The sequence below is a fragment of the Phoca vitulina genome, unplaced genomic scaffold (genome assembly GCF_004348235.1).
Source record: "Phoca vitulina isolate PV1807 unplaced genomic scaffold, GSC_HSeal_1.0 scaffold1, whole genome shotgun sequence".
Lineage (NCBI taxonomy): Eukaryota > Metazoa > Chordata > Mammalia > Carnivora > Phocidae > Phoca > Phoca vitulina.
Genome location: NW_022589704.1, coordinates 94,112,240 through 94,128,171, shown reverse-complemented (window position 1 = coordinate 94,128,171; position 15,932 = coordinate 94,112,240). Strand labels below are relative to the sequence as shown.

The following is a 15,932-nucleotide window of genomic DNA, read 5'->3' as shown; positions in this document are numbered from 1 at the left end:
CTGCCCCTGTGAAGCTCAGTTTGCTCATCTTCACAAAAATCGCTGCCTGACAAATTTGCTCCCCTAAATGAGTTGCCAATGGTAGACTTGAGAAGAACCACGTCAAGGATCTTAGTGTATGGTCTCTGTGATTATCTAAGGAGCTGACCACAGCTTCCACTAAGGCAGAGAGTGGGCATTAGCTGAAAGTGATGATTCTTAAAGTGTAGAACTCAGACTCACTGCACCAGCATCACCCGGAAACTTGAGAAAATGCAGATTCTTGGGCCTGAGCCTCTCCGCCCAGGACCTACTGAATCAGAGACTGCGGGGGGGTGGGTCCAAGGACCTGAGGTTCAACAAGTCTTCAAGGCGATGCTGACAGACGCTAGAGTTTGAGAACCACTGGCCTGAAAGAGGCAGCTGCTGTGGTCCTTGTCAATCTTTGAGTCCCCTGCCTGCCCCTTTTACTGCTCTGGCTCATCATAGCAGCTGATGTCAGTCCCTTAACTCCGAGCAATGCACTCATCTCTGGGGCTGCTGCAGAGCACCGGCGGGTAAGGAAGTCCAGGGTCCAGTGGTATAAAAATGACACTTTATCCATTTGGATAAACGAGGAGGAAAAGGGCCTTAAGTGGTGTTGTGGTTACAAATACAAACTCAGGCATCAGATTCTGTGAGTGGGGATTTCTGCTCTATCACCTACAATGCGGGGTAACCTCAGAAAAATTACCAAACTTCTGTGACCTCTGTGCCCACTTTCCTCACATCTATAATGGGGACAATAAGAGTACCTCACTCATCAGGTTGTTGTGAGGATTACATGAGTTAATGTTGGCAAAGCACATTTAACAGTGCCTGGTGCCGAGTACCACAGGGCTGCTCTTTACCATCATTTCTATGCCAGAGATAACTCATCTTCAACAAGCAACACAACACATAACACATCGCAGGTTCTTGGGGGCAACCATGCTCTAAAGATCTCCTAGAAACCTAATCTTCTTCCCGGCAAGTTTCTACCTTTCTCCAAACTCCCGTATGGAGCCCTGCATTGATGAAGCAGGCTGGGCCAAACATCTCTGAGAATGTTCCTTTTCTTCTCCTCTACTTCAAAGGGCTAAATGTGAAGCAGACTTACTAGGCCTTCCCCTAAGACTCACAGCCAGAACTTGGCCCCGTAGCTGTCACAACCCCACTAGTCCAGTGATGGACAGGACTTGAGTCCAGCGCAAGAAACTTTCTCCCTGACAACAAGGGCCTAGTTGCTTTAATTTACACATGATTGTTACCTTGCTCCCAAATCCCCACTGGGCCTCCCCAAGTGGGTGAGGCGGAGGCTTCCCAAAGAGGTGGCCTGCACATTGTAGCTGGTGCATAGAATTCTGACTAGGATGTGAATGCTGGAAACAGGGATGCTCTGTTAGTCTCCTAGAGCAACTGGAACAAATTAGAACAAATTGGGTGGCTTAAAACAGAAACTTTTTCTCCCTCAGTTCTGGAGGCTAGAAGTCTAAAATCAAGGTGGTAGCAGGGCCGTGCTCCCTCTGAAGGCTCTAGGGAAGAATCCTTCCTTGCCTCTCCCTCACTTCTGCTGGTTGCCAGCAGTTCTTGGCGGTCTTTGGCTTAGGTAGCTGTGTTGCTCCAACCTCTGCCAACCAGAGGTTGACCAGAAGGTCAACACGTGGCCTGCTCCCTGCGTGTCAGCATGCCTCCACATCTCCCTCTCTTTATATGAATACCAGTCATGGGACTGAGGGCCACACTAACCCAGCAGGACCTCATCTTAACTCGATTACGTCTGCCAAGACCCTATTTCCAAGTAAGGGCACATCCACAGGTAACTCAGGGTAAGACCTCAACATATCTTGTTAGGAGACACAACTCAACCCACTGCAGACGGCTGCTATTTCATCTTATGTGCAGACTCGGAGCTGTTGGGATTGGGGTGCATGAGGGGCTGTGTGAGAATTGAGATCCTCACACCCCAGCAGGAGCGAGTGTGGGGGTCAGTTACGGCCACTTTCAGGGAGAAATGGGGGGAGGCTTGTAGGCTCTCCGCCAGGTGTCTGCCTCACCCACCCAGGGGATGGGAGAGTCAGAGAAGTGAAATGCCCACATGGGATGTCTAGGTGTGGAATCTGGGAATTGAGCTTGGCAACAGGCAGGTGCCATCTGACTTTTGGCGGAAGAGAAGCACTGAACAGAGCCCCTGCTAAGTGCCAGGCACACTGAATAATTGGATAATGCATACATTATCTTGCCTATAAGACACACTTCACTGACTTCAAGGCAGGCCTGGCCTTGATTGTGTTGACTAAAAAGGGGAAGAGGCTGAGAGGAGAGAGGAGAAGGGCAGGCAGCGGTGGCTGTGGGAACATGGGGCTCTGGGAAGCACAGCGAGGCCCCTCTTGCCCTCCAAGTCTGGGACCCAGGGTGAGACACTAGGATTCAGGAGTGTCCCCACAGGCGTCTGCCTGGAAACCCTGTCCACTGCCCCAGAGGGCATGAAATCAGAAATGGGGAGGGTGCAGGGGATTTCCCACTGCCTTTTGGGAAGAATCCAATCTGCTTATCCATGCCTAGCAACGGTTTTAAAGCCAATCAGTCACACACCCCGTGGTGAGGTAAGGGAATGCCAAAAGATTTCTGAAGAGTCAGAGTAGAAGCCGCCTTCTGTCAGACCTCTGGCCGGCTGGGGCTCAGCTCCACAGGCTGGGTCTCCCATCCAGTCTCAACAATGGCACTCCGCTGATGCGCGTCCCGCTGAGGGGACCCACTGTAGGCTGGGTCCAGACACACAGATCTCAGGAGAATAAACTCATCGCAAAAGAGAACATTGAGCCAGCACACAGGGGGCAAACTTGAAAACGAGTAAGCATGCTTTTTGCTGAAATTTAATGACAGATCTTATAGAAACTCATTTTGGCTCAGGAATCAATTGTCCTAGCGCACCTATCCAAGGGGCCTGCGTCTGCAGAAGAAATGAGTTTGATTCCATGAGCATTTGCCTGATAGGAGATTTCTCTTCTGCTTTCTCAAGACCAGAGAGCTCAATGTGAGAGGAAGAGAGAGAGAGAAGTAGGGAAAGAAGGAGGGAAGCAGAGGGGGGGAGAGAGGGAGAGAGAAAGAGAGAGAGAGAGAGGTTGGCCTCTGGGGACAGAGTGAAACACTTTAGTCCTGGCACACATGGTGGCAAGCGCACAAAACCTTTTTTGTTCCAAGGCCAGACCCCAAACAATGGGCCGTAGGGACGCCTTTGAGAAACGCTCACGTGCCCACTGAAGCAGAGCTGACCGTGTTACAAGCAGGGAGCCCAGGAGTTGTCTGTAAATTGGTGGAAAATGAAGTCCCATTATAAATCCCCTTCACGGGACGCGTCATTGGCACCTCTCCCTCTTGATGTGTGGCACTTTCACTCTCAATTTGAGAAAGGGTCCCAGGCCTAGGAGGCAGTGCCGAAAGGTCTTTACAAGCGAGTCCTTCCCGAAAGATGGATGGCTGGCAGGCGCGGTGGACAGGCCTGGATGTGTGGAGCTCCGCACGCGCTCTCAAGGCTGGGGCAGGAGGGGCCCGGGAGGCTCCCGTCCTCAAGGGGTCACTGAGGCAGGCGTGGCTCACCTGTGGGGGCTCCCTTCCTGTCTGTGGGGCCGGCCCTCCAGCTGCTTCCTCAGGTGCCCTGCATCTGCATCCTATCTCCACCTCTCACCGGGTCACCACCCGTCCAGCGGTCACCACAGCGCCACTTCCTGAGGATGATGTATTTTACTTCTGCCAGCAGAGCCCCCCGCCTTCCCGGGGACCACACAGACTGAATGACCACACACGGAATGATGGGAGGGTGGAGAGAACTGTCTGCGGACGTGCTGATAGACATGGGCTCAGGGCTCTTGAAATAAAAGGCAGCTAGCCTTGCTTGCCTGCCTCTGAATGAATGATCTGTGAACTGCGTTTCTTCAGCTACCGCTGCCGGATTGGGAGACCAAGAAGACTCATCCACTTACTCATTCATTCAACAAATACGTACTAAGTACCAGCGCAGTCCCACTCATGGTTCTCGGCACTTGGAATAGAGTGGGAAACAAATTTGATTTGTTTTTTTTTTTTCAATCCCTACCTGGAAGGGCTTTTTAAATGCTTTTTGCAAATGCAAAGGTTCTGAGACAGAAACAAGCCTGGCGTGTTTTGCAGCAGACAGCAGGTGAGCATGGCCAGAGTAGAGCCGAAGCAGTGGCCAGTGGGAAGTGAGGGGGTTAGCCAGAGCTCAGGTTACACACCCAGAAGACCAGGGTAGGGTTGATTTTATTCTACTAACAATGAACAGGAGGGTGCAGTCACCTGAATAATTTTTTTTCAAGATTTTACTTATTTGACAGAGAGAGAGAGTGTGCATGCGTGTGAGCACAAGCAGGGGGAGCAGCAGAGGGAGAGGGAGAAGCAGGTGCACTGCTGAGCAGGGAGCCCGATGTGGGGCTTGATCCCAGGACCCCGGGATCATGACCTGAGCCCAAGACAGACGCTTAACCGACTGAGCCACCCAGGCACCCCCTGAATAATGTTTTTAAAATATCAAGACATCTGCTCTATGGAGAACAGATACAAAGGGAGCGAGGGTGGGTGAGGGAGGCCACTCTAGGGAGGGAGAAGAGGCTACTCTAGAACTATCTATTCAGGGCAGACAATTGTAGGAAGTGCCTTAAGCAAAAGCTGACGGGATTGTTTGGAAATGGAGTTCCAAGTCTGGTGATCACAGAAGAGGAGGCATTTGGGCCAAGCCTTGGAGATTTGGACACAACAAAGAAGAGAGGAATTAAAGGTCTGTTCTGGATGATGAGCAGTGAGGTGATTTAGGAGATCGTGTGAGGACAGGGGTGCTGGAAAAGCCAAGGTCGTGAAGGCTGATGGGTGCCAGACAGTGAGGGCCTGAACGCTAGGCTGAGGCATTTGTCCCTTATTCTGCAGGTGAGAGAGCCACAGGGATCCTTCAGGAGGGAAGAAGATCACAGTGGTCTCTGGGAGCAGTTTAGAGCAAGGGTCAGCAGACTATAATTGTGAAAAGAGTGACTAGTGTAGGCTCTGTTGGCCACAAGTTTTCTCTTAAAACTGTTCAACTCTGCAGCCCTAGACAAATACATCAACAAATGAGTGTGGCTGTGTTCCAGTCCAATGTTTCTTACAAACCTAGGCCTTGGGCCCCATTTGGGGGGCTGACTGTAGCTGGCCAAGCCCTGAGTTAGAGGAAGGGAGAGGAGTTAGCCAGTCTTGGAGAGGATGTGGAGTGGGGGGTTAGACTAATGACAGAGGGAGTGGAAGACACAGACGTGGGAGGCATTGTGCATATTGTCAGGGGAGGAGGCAGAGGGGAGGGGGGCTTCGTCATCCCTAAATTTCTAGAATCGGGCAGAAGGGCTGTATTCACCAGCTAAGATAAAGAGCAAGCAACGGGCAGGAAGTGGTGTAAGCTGCAGAAGCAGACGACCCCACCCCCTCCCGCAGACACACACATGCAGAGGAGAAAGTGAAGAAGATGCATCTATGTCTACTGGATAGCCAAGAGATACAAAGCACGAAGTCCGCTGAGAAACAACGATCAGAGAGTCGGGAGGTGACCTGCCCAATGATGCAGCCTCAGGGGAGCTCCCAGAAGGGTGTCTGTCCCCCAAGGGCAGGCTAAAGGCACTGGTGGCTTTAGGGATTTTATCCATTGCAGGGTTTCTCCTGCATCTTCTTCTGGTCCCCTAGCATTAGGTAGCCCCCGTTTCCTGAGCACCCCCCAACTATTTAACCTCAGACTAGGGACTCTAAGGTGCTGTGAAAGACCGTGTGGTGTAGTCTTCTCTGTAAGTCCCAGGGGAGGCATGAGCCACTGGCCAGCTCACTGTAGTGTCTGGGAGTGCTTCCTGGAGGAAGGAAGCGCCTGGAAAGGCAGGGAAGGCAGGTGAGACGTGTCCAAGTGGTGAGAGAAACACGCAAATCAGCCAATAACAGCAATGGGTGGGCCTTGCCAAGAAGTAAGGACAGCCAGTTTTTAGGCTGTTATGTAATTAACCTTAGAATGCATGGGAGAATTTTCATTTTGCCTCCTTGCCCCTGGTCTTACTGTCCTTGCCATTGCTGAGAGGCTGCAGAGCACAGCAGCTAAGACGTGAATCGTGGATCATTACATCAAAAGCTAATGATGTGTTGTATGGTGACTAACATAACATAATAAAATTAAATTAAATTAAAAAAAAAAAAAGAACGTGGACTCTGGAGACAGCCGCCGGGTTTGAGTGGCAAGCTCCCCTGACTGGTGTTGCTTCCCCCTTCTGGGCCTCAGTTCACCTCTTCCGCAAGCAGGCTCATAACAGAGCCCCCCACCCCCCATGACATGGACATGGGCATCTGACCCTGAGGATGCATGCAGGGCTCACACCCACACTGGGCTTGGGGCAGGATGCCCTTTGCCTGCGCTCACCTCTGGGTTTCCCTTACTGCTTCTGCTGGGCCGGTAACACGGGAGTGGGGTGGGGCTAGAGGTCTGAGGAGTCCCCTGCCCAATGCTGAGGACTGGCCCTTGCCCTTTCTCTCTCTCTGCTCCTTAAGGTGATGAAAACAAATGAGCACCTCACAGCCATCACGATGTACTTCCCGGGGCCCAGGCCTTTCTGGGACAGATATTTTCCTTCTCAAGATGGAAACTCAGCAGGTAGAGAGCATTTTGCAGTTTTAATTAATACAGATTAATCTACCTCCCAGGGTTGTTTGCAGTATTAATCCCTAGCCAGTGCCTTAAGCTCCTTAGCAGACAGGCACCGTGTTCTCACCAAGTAAGCTGGACTGGATCCCGAAGCCCTGTTCCCCCAGCCACTGCCCCCCATCTCATGTAACCGCCTCCCCCTCTCTGTAAATTGGTTGGTTGGGCCCGGCGAATTTGAGTTTATCCTCTGCCTGGTGCAATTACGTGTGAAAATCCTGGATCCTTGCCTCCAGTGAGGGGAGGTAGGGGAGCATTTGTGTGGTCTGGGCACTGAACTGGGGTTCAATCCTGCCATGACTCTGACAGCTGAAGCTGCTGTCTCTGACCTCCTCCGTGGGTTCCTGAGCCACTCTTGGGGAGCAGGAGGGGTGGGGCAGAGACACAGTTGGGGGCGCACACAGAAGGGCAGAAGAAACAGCGCTGGAGAATACTGATGGGTTTGATAACTTGGCGGAATAGCCTGAAACCAGAGTCCCTGAATTAGTCATAGGGCCTTGTTTAGAAATTGTGGTAAGAAATAACTCTGTTCATCAATTTGTGAAAGCTTGTTATGTATAGGGTAGGTATATCAATATAAATAATTTGCATTGGGGATTTTGCCTAGCTTAGTGCTTTGCTTTTGTTGATTTGATTTGTTCCAATGCGGGCGCCTATTTCCTGAGAAAACCCCAAAGAACAAAGTGTTACAAATGCATCTCAGCTCTTTGGGCATATTTAAAATTTCATTCCTTGCTACGTTAGCACATGTTCTACAGAGCGGCAATGACCTGGGTAAATCAAGTACAAAAAGACAGCAGGAAATCTCCTCTGAGGCTCTATGAGCTAAAGAACCATAATAAAACGTAAAAAAAAAAAAAAAAAAGGAATACACTCACTAAATTGAAGCAAACTATCTCTTTGCATATGCCACAACGGCATCAGCAGATTAATGTAGGAAAAGAACGCTGATTTTTCACAAATTAACCTGTGGAAAAGGCCATAGTCCTCACCTTGGCCTTCTAATACTGACAAACCGAACTTGAATCAGATTCTGATACAGCTTCAAACTTTTTTTAAAACAGAATTTCCTAAAGAAGGAAATATGCAGCATCATTTTTCTGGTAATATGCTCTATGAAAAAAAGATATGAGGCACAAATAAGTTTGGTAAATATCCCCTATTATAACATCTCTTAGAATTCACAATGAGGATGAGCATATTAAAGGTTCTGAGAAGTCTGTAAAAAAGAGACCTCCTTAATTTACTTAAGTTAGGAAGCCTGTTTATCACAAAGAACTTATGAACAACCCCCTCAAATAGTTTCCCAGCAAAACACCTCTTAGATCTAGTCCCTAAATTTCAGGAGAAAGCTTCATGCTGCCTTCTCAATATTGGTGATCAGTATATCTGACGGATTCTTAAGTACCCATCCCCCATTGAAAACACCTGGATCCCCACTGATGAAGCGAGCTGGTGACTGTCCCTACAAAAGCCTCCAGAACAGTGTTTCTCAAACTCTGGTATGTATCAGAATCATCTGGAGAGCTAATAAAAGCACCGAGTCCAGGCTTGTCAAGTTAGGACAGGACCTGGGCCTCTGAATTGTTACCAAGTGGTCCCCGTGATTCGGATGCACAGCAAGCTTGAGAAGGGCTGCTCCAAAAGCCAGAGGCAGCGATGGAGAGGGGCTCAGGAGAGGTGAGGTTTGGGCCTGGCCTAGAGTTTGTCAGAACATTGAACCCACAGGGGCTTGCTAAGCACCAACCAGCTACCCAGCTGTAGGTTACAACAGTGCTACCATCTGGGGGCATTTTAGAAGATATACTATTTGTGTGAGGGTTTGTTTGTTTGTTTGTTTGCACCAGATATTGCTCATCAGGGGTTTAACAGAATAAAATGAAAGGCACCCAAAGTATAGCTCAGCTGGTCTCTAAAAGGCCTTTTTCCTAAACAGGACTCCACCTCTGGCCTCAGACGATGGAAAGGTAGCTGGGAGAAATACTGAATGAAGAACAAAAGCCTGAGTCCAACACAAATGCCATTTTTATTTTTTTGCCATTTCCAAAACAGGCTGAAATATACTAAAATCTACAATCTTTTTAATGGCTTTTATAATTTACTAGGTCAGTATCCACACTATATAGAAAACCCTCATTATTTCCAGCTTTTAATTTGTCATTTTAATCATTCTGACTTGAGAAAAAAAAAATGTTGAAAAGCTGTTTCCAGGTAGCCTTTTCACAGAAGTTGTCTAATCAAATCATTAATCACTCTGAGTCATGGAGGTGAGCTCACCACTTCCCTCCCAAGCCTGCTGCCAGGCATGGGAGTCCCCCACTGGACCTGGCTGGAGCATTTCCACTTGGATGGGATGAAATTGCATATCTTCTGTCCATTGTGCCAGCTCACCAAGCTTAACCAGTCACCCACGCACCCCCTCCTTTTGTTAGAGTGAGTTGAGTCTTGAGTCTCTCACTCAAGAATCAACTAGATGGGGGCGCCTGGGTGGCTCAGTTGGTTAAGCATCTGCCTTTGGCTAAGGTCATGATCCCAGGGTTCTGGAATTGAGCCCCCAACACTAGAGCTCCCTGCTCAGCAGGGAGTCTGCTTCTTCCTTTCCCTTTGCTCCTCCCCCCGCTGGTGCTCGTTCTCTCTCTTTCTCTCTCGCTGTCTCAAATAAATGAATAAAATTTTTAAAAAAAGGAATCAACTAGATGTACATGTTTGCCCAAATCAGACAAGCCAAGACAATACCGGATTAAGCCTGGAAGGTGTGGGGGAGGGTTTGAAAGGGACTGAGGAAGAGAGACTCTTTGAAGAAGCCCTCCTGTGAATACCAGATAGTCTACCTTAGGAGATTCATCTGAAGATGCCTAAGGGTATTTTTAATGCTTCCAAGGTTTAAATATGACAGAGGGGGAAAAAAGCACCCATAATTTTAAAAGTTCCATCTTGGGTTTACTAAAGGAAACGGTGAAATCCCTAAGCACTTGCTTCGAAAGCCCATGTATGGCAGACACATCTGATGCGCAGCATGCCTTCATGGCTGACGTTCCCACCACCCCCAAGTGGCCACAAGGAAATCCCCGTGTATTTTCTGGTGGGGTGAGTCGGGGACTCATTTTAACGACTGTATCTTAGTTATGGGCTTCTGTTTTTAACATGATGGTTCAATGCTGATGAAACCTAGGGACAAGTTGCTGGGATTAACTCACATCTTGTTAGAAAATCCCCGCTCCTAGATCTAGCTTCTGTGATTTGGGGAACTTTTTTCTTTTCATCTGTGGATCCAGGCAATACCTAATGTGAATCTGATTTTAACATTTTCTCTGCGTGCAAGATAAAATTATTTATTCTATATGATGACATTCTTAAAAGGCGGTTTGTATCCACAGGAAACAGGACAACTGAAGTAATGTACCTCTGTAACCCTTTTTACTAAAACTCCTCACTGACCTTGTGAGAACATGTCTGTTCTCATGATCAAATAACTTTGCTCTCTAAAGACATGTTCCACCCATTTTCGAATATTCTTCATCTACCTTGTGGGAAGAAGGGTTTAGAAGAGTGTATAGAATCAATATATTAATTATATATTCATTATTTTAGGAGTATATTGGACTAATCACCAAATTAATTAATGGCTGTTACCATAAAGCCATTTTATTAATATATAAATTTCAGCTACAGAGATGTCTAAATGGCTGGTAACCAATCACCTGCATATCTGGTGAAATTAAAGAGCACAAGGGTCCAGAATGAGTTTGAGAATTCATGGTAACAAATTTTATCCACACAAATAAAATAATAATAATATCAACATTGCTCCTTTGATCAAGAGCTTTATGCCAGACAGTCCTGATACTCCTTGAGTGTTAGTAATTTGGAATCAAGAGCCAATAGCTTATAGGAAGACTCGCAATCATAATGTAGAGATCCTGGAGACGCACAGGCCCTTTCCTGCCAAGGAGGAAGGAGCCCTGACAGCACCAGGATTTGAACCAAGAGACCAGGCTTCTCGGAGTGGCTCTGCGTAACTCAGTGTACCACTTTGGGCCTTACCCTTACCCCCTCTCCACGTGTGTTCTGCTCTAGGTAAAATGGAGACAGCCTCAAAGGTTTCATTTGAGACTCAACAATAGTCAATGTAAATGTCATGTAAATGTCATGTAAATGTAAAATCTTTCTTAAAATGCCCTCAGAATTTGGATTCGGGAAAACTTTTTTTTTCCCTAAAACACAAGTCCAATCATATAACTTTTCTCTTCAGAAACCCTCAATTGCCCATTATCTAGAGAATAAAGTTCAAATTCTTCACGTGGTATTCCAGCTCCCTCACAGTCTGTGCCTCTCCTTCTTCTGTGTTCCCAGACCAGCCCCACGGAATTTATTGGCACTTTTGGAATGTTTCATGCACTTTCATATCTGGGTCTTTGTACAAACTGCCCAGGCAGCTCCTGACAAAATCCTGCTCCTCCTCAAAAGCCAGTCCAAATGGAGCATTCCCTTACAGATATTTCCCTCTTATTCATGCATCCAGTATTATGAAGTGCTTTTTACATGCCAAGTATCAGAATTGTTTTATTTTCCCTGAACTAGTACTTCAGGTGTATTTCTAACATAATGCTAATTTCAGCCTGCCTTGTGGGATTTTTATTATTTTACCACTAGATTGGAAGCTCTTTGAGGAAAGGAGTTATTCACTGCTCACCTCTCTACCTCCATGTCAGTACATAGAAAGTACTTGACTGATGTTTGTTGAATGAATAAACTGTGTTTTATTAATCTTGAAATTCTCACAGTTTTGTTATTAAGGCAGTCACATGAGCTTAATGGTACCTCATAAGCTCTGAAGGGATGAAGGGCAACTTCTGCCACTTTTTTTTTTGTAGGAATGAATACAATTGACCCTTGAACAATGCAGGGATTGGGACGCTGACCCCCTGCACATGGAAAAACCTTGTAAGTGGACCCGCACAAATCAAGCCCTGTGTCGGGCTCTGTCCTCAGAGGGGAGTTTGCTTGAGATTCTCTCTCTCCCTCTGCCCCTCCCCTTCTTGCACGCGCGCGCTCTCTCTCTCTCTAAAATAAATATTTTTAAAAATAAAAATAAATAAAATAAACATATAATGGACATTGAAAGAAAGAAATTTTGAGGGGCACCTGTGTGGCTCAGTCAGTTTAAGCGTCTGCTTTCAGCTCAGGTCATGATCTCAGGGTCCTGGGATCCAGCCCCACGTCAGGCTCCCTGCTCAGTGGGGAGTCTGCTTGAGATTCTCTCTCTCCCTCTCCCTCTGCCCCTCCCCCCACTTGTGCATGTGCTGTGCTCCCTCTCTCTCTCAAATAAATAAATAAATCTTAAAAAAATAAAACCATGCATCACAAAGTTTAGAAACATTTTCCAGAATGCTAAAGCTCAAACATTTGGAGAGGGTGTGTCAAGAGTGACTCATAACAAATAGCAGTAATAAATAAGGCAATTGGTAGAAAAGAGGGTACCACCCACACAGAACAGTTCCTTAGGAATTTTAGTTTAAATTCCCGGGTCAGCTTTATTCTTTATAAATGTGGTACTTTTTAACCTTCAGAAACCTACTTAATCCCAATAGGAGACAAATGATCCTATGAGAAGTTGGTGTCCCATCCTGCTTTCTTGGGTCTCCTTCCTCCTCATTATGAATAAGTAGCCTCCATGTTCTATCTGGAACTCATGCTGAATCATCTTTTCCCTCTTTAATGTCATGGTGGGGAGAACACAATGGGGTGATCTCTGTGCAAAACTGGCCTGATGGCTAGATACGAGAGGTGTATTTCTCATACAATAGCCAACCTAGCAAGTACCCTATAGTCCAGAGGAGTGATGAAAGAGACAAAGGAGGTAATAAACTGGGTTCAGACAAAGATGGATTGGAGATATATTTGTATGGTGGCAGTGTGCTCCTCAGGAATATACTGGAAGTATGAGGAAGAGGGAGGCCGGAAGAGATTATTACTCAGCTTTGGGCTAAAGGACCATTGTTCTCGGAGCCCCTCACAATTGCTGTCCAGGTGTCTCTGATCTCCATTGGGCAATGAACACATCAGTCAGCTCCCTCGTTTCCTCTCAGGGTGCCATGCTAAACACAGAAGGCAAAGCGGTGCTGGAAAGTTCCAGGCAACCCAATATCCAGAAGAAAGGTGAACATTCTTTTCTTCCAGTGAAAAATGAAGACCCGCAAACAGTCTTATATTATCCCACAGGTCCAAAGTTAATAAGCAGACACACACACACACACACACACACACACACACATTGATGCTTTTACAAATAGACCAAAAGAAACTATAACAAAATGTTTACAGTACACTATGTATTATGTTATCTTCCTTCTTTCTGTTTACTTATATTTTCCACAGGAAACGTATTACTTCTTTAATCAGAATTTTTTTTTCCCACAAACACAGATTTCCATGAAAATACAATCCGTGTTGGTCAGAGGGGACCGTGGGGCTAACAAGGTGCTTCAGTTATAAGGGAAGAGCACAGAGTTTTTATTTTCAGGGCTTTCCGGGGCTTTTGTACTTTTTCTTTTGTGTTCTTAGAAATGTGAGAGTGACCTCCTGCCCAGAGAAATGACCTTGGATTTAAATTTGAAATACTAGCACAATCTGAATGCCTGAAAAGGGGCATTGCATTCAAGAACACAAGGTGAAATGTTGCTCTGTTCTTTGTTGACGCATGATGCACCCATCAGATCACTTGGGAGAGACGGATTGTTGCATCATCTCCCAGAGATTCCCTCCACTTCTGCCAGTGGCAAAAAGCATTTCTGGTCCCCTCCCTCTGTCCTCAAAGTTACAGCAGCCATAGGCTTTCAAGGTGGGGCCCAGAGAGCAGCCGAGAGCAGGCAAGTGGTCATATGGGGAAAATAACTCCTTCATTGCATCGCTTTCTTTTGCAATATTTGTTAGGATGGCAGGTTCGTGGGCCCCTCCTTTCCCCAGAGGTTCTATGTGTTCCCTTGTTTGTTTGGCTGTCAGAGACAGAAGGAATTTTCCCCACTAAAAGGTTTCTTGTGTTATTTTTTTGTCTGTCCTTTATCTTCAATAACATAGCAAAACTTCTTATCCCTCATGAAGTAATATGATGTCTGAGATTTGCTTTAAAATATTCGACCACGGATGAAAGGCTGGGTGAGTGGAGTGTGGCAGCTAACAGGCCCTCCTGGTGGGCTCCTACAGGCTATTAGAGACCCCTCACTAATCTCTAAAAGACAGTAGCTAACACATCCTCTCTCCTATTAAACTCCCTTCAAATAATCCTTGTTTTCAAATCTCTCATCTTCTCTTTTATAGACTGGGCGGGATGGTGGTGTTGACCTGATCAGTTCACTTAGAGCACATCCTTTGTAGAATATGGGTGCACTTACCACCACAGACTTCAGCTCTGGCACTTCAGCCAACTCTTAGACATCAAGAGAGTCATTTTGACATTCTACTATGATCACATATGTACATCATTAATTTTGCTTACCAAGAAAAAAAGCAAAATTTCTCTTCAAGAATAACTCACTATTTTGTCTAATTGCCATTAGTAGTTTATAACAGACTTCCCATACTCTTGAGAATTCCAACAAAACTAATGGTGACCTTAGAATTCACAGGAAAGATAGGATGGACATTTGAAACCAGAAAAAGCCAAAAGCTTTCTAGAGAGATACTCCAAACCTAATTATGGAGATAAGATATGATTGTGTGAAGAAAAAGAGAGATAGACATTGGCTAAAATATCTGGATTTAGGGGTACCTGGGTGGCTCAGTTGGTTAAGCATCTGCCTTCAGCTCAGGTCATGATCCCAGAATCCTGGGATCCCCTCCTCCGTGGGGAGCCTGCTTCTCCCTCTCCCTCTGCCTACCACTCCCCGAGTGCTCATGCTCACTCTCTCTCTGTCGAATAAATAAAATCTTAAAAAAATAAATGAAATAAAATATCTGGATTTAGTCTAACAACAAATGACACAACCGAGTTATTCCCATAGGGGGTCAAAATACCTGAATCAGTAGAGAGCATGTGGGTTGGAAAGATACATCTTTCTTTATCCCTACATGATCTTTAATCGCAAACAAACTAAGGATTGTTTTTTTTTATGAGGACATTGAAAAGTGTGACACTTCACTACATAATAAATCAATCTTCTTAGTCTCCCAAGTAATATATATCAAAGTACTTTTTAAAGTGCAAAATAATGAACAAATATAAGACATCATGATCATTAAGTTGGCATTTTATTTTTTATGATTTTAAGCTCTCTTTTTATGATCAGTATGAACATTCTCTCTGGGAAACTTCATTTCTCCTTGTCTCCATGTGAATGTGCTAGTGCTAAGAAATGCTAAGAAAAATGTAGATGTAAGTTTTATGTTCCTACACTGGCCACAAAATAGTAGTGTGGCAAAGAGGGGGAAATGGATCGAATTAATGCTAAGAACTACTTTAGCTTTGTCTACCTGTCCTTTAAGAAAGACCTAATGGATGCAAAGCCTTCTGCAGTGCTGTCCTTGAGAGGGTTTTGCTGTTCAACCACCCAGCCCATCAGGAACTTGGACTGAGCACCTACCACAAAACACCAGTAAGTAGCAGGCACTGAGAAGGGACGCCTCAGAGTGGATGCTACAGAACCGATCCCCATGAAGAGAACGTACACTGTTAAGAAAGCAAATAGAGAGAAGAAACAATTTACGAGGGCTAGGTATAGCATCCCCAGAGACGAAGCCAAGTTAAACTCAGATATCCAGACAAGGTTCCTTGAAGACACTTACTCCTTGCTTCCTCAGAATCCCTGAAAATAAATCACAGGACAGTAGATTCAAAGCCTCTGTCCCATGCAGACATTCCCTCAGCAACATCTCCAACCTCTGATAGGATGACTTCCCTAGAAGAAAGCACAAAACATGGGAATGGCCTATTCTACTTTTCCAATACCCAATGAATGCACAAGTACTTTGCAGTGGGAGAGATTTATACCAAGGCCCACTGCTATAATTATTGAGAAAGATTTTCTTCATGAAGATGGTTTATCTTCCACCCATACCACTCCAGAACTAAAATGAATATTGTAAGAACAGTAGCTGAATGGTATTTATCTAGCTCCACCTCTCCTCCAGTATTTTGAGCCCCTATTCGATTATTCAAAACAACACAGGAAGTTTCTCACTTCAACTTGGAAATAGAATCATCTAGGATATGAAACAAAATTGG

General features: G+C 45.9%; 1 protein-coding gene across 5 annotated transcripts in view; it reads right to left on the bottom strand.

Moving 5' to 3' along the window:
* Positions 1 to 15,932, bottom strand: part of NCKAP5 (NCK associated protein 5) — a 974,611-nt gene that overhangs the window by 905,666 nt on the left and 53,013 nt on the right. Inside the window, exon 2 of one of the 5 annotated variants that reach the window (XM_032411698.1) lies at positions 15,494 to 15,606. The exons of the other annotated variants lie outside the window; for them this stretch is intronic. The gene's annotated coding sequence lies outside the window, so the exon portion shown is untranslated. The remainder of the gene's footprint in view (positions 1 to 15,493; positions 15,607 to 15,932) is intronic. 5 annotated transcript variants of the gene reach the window in all.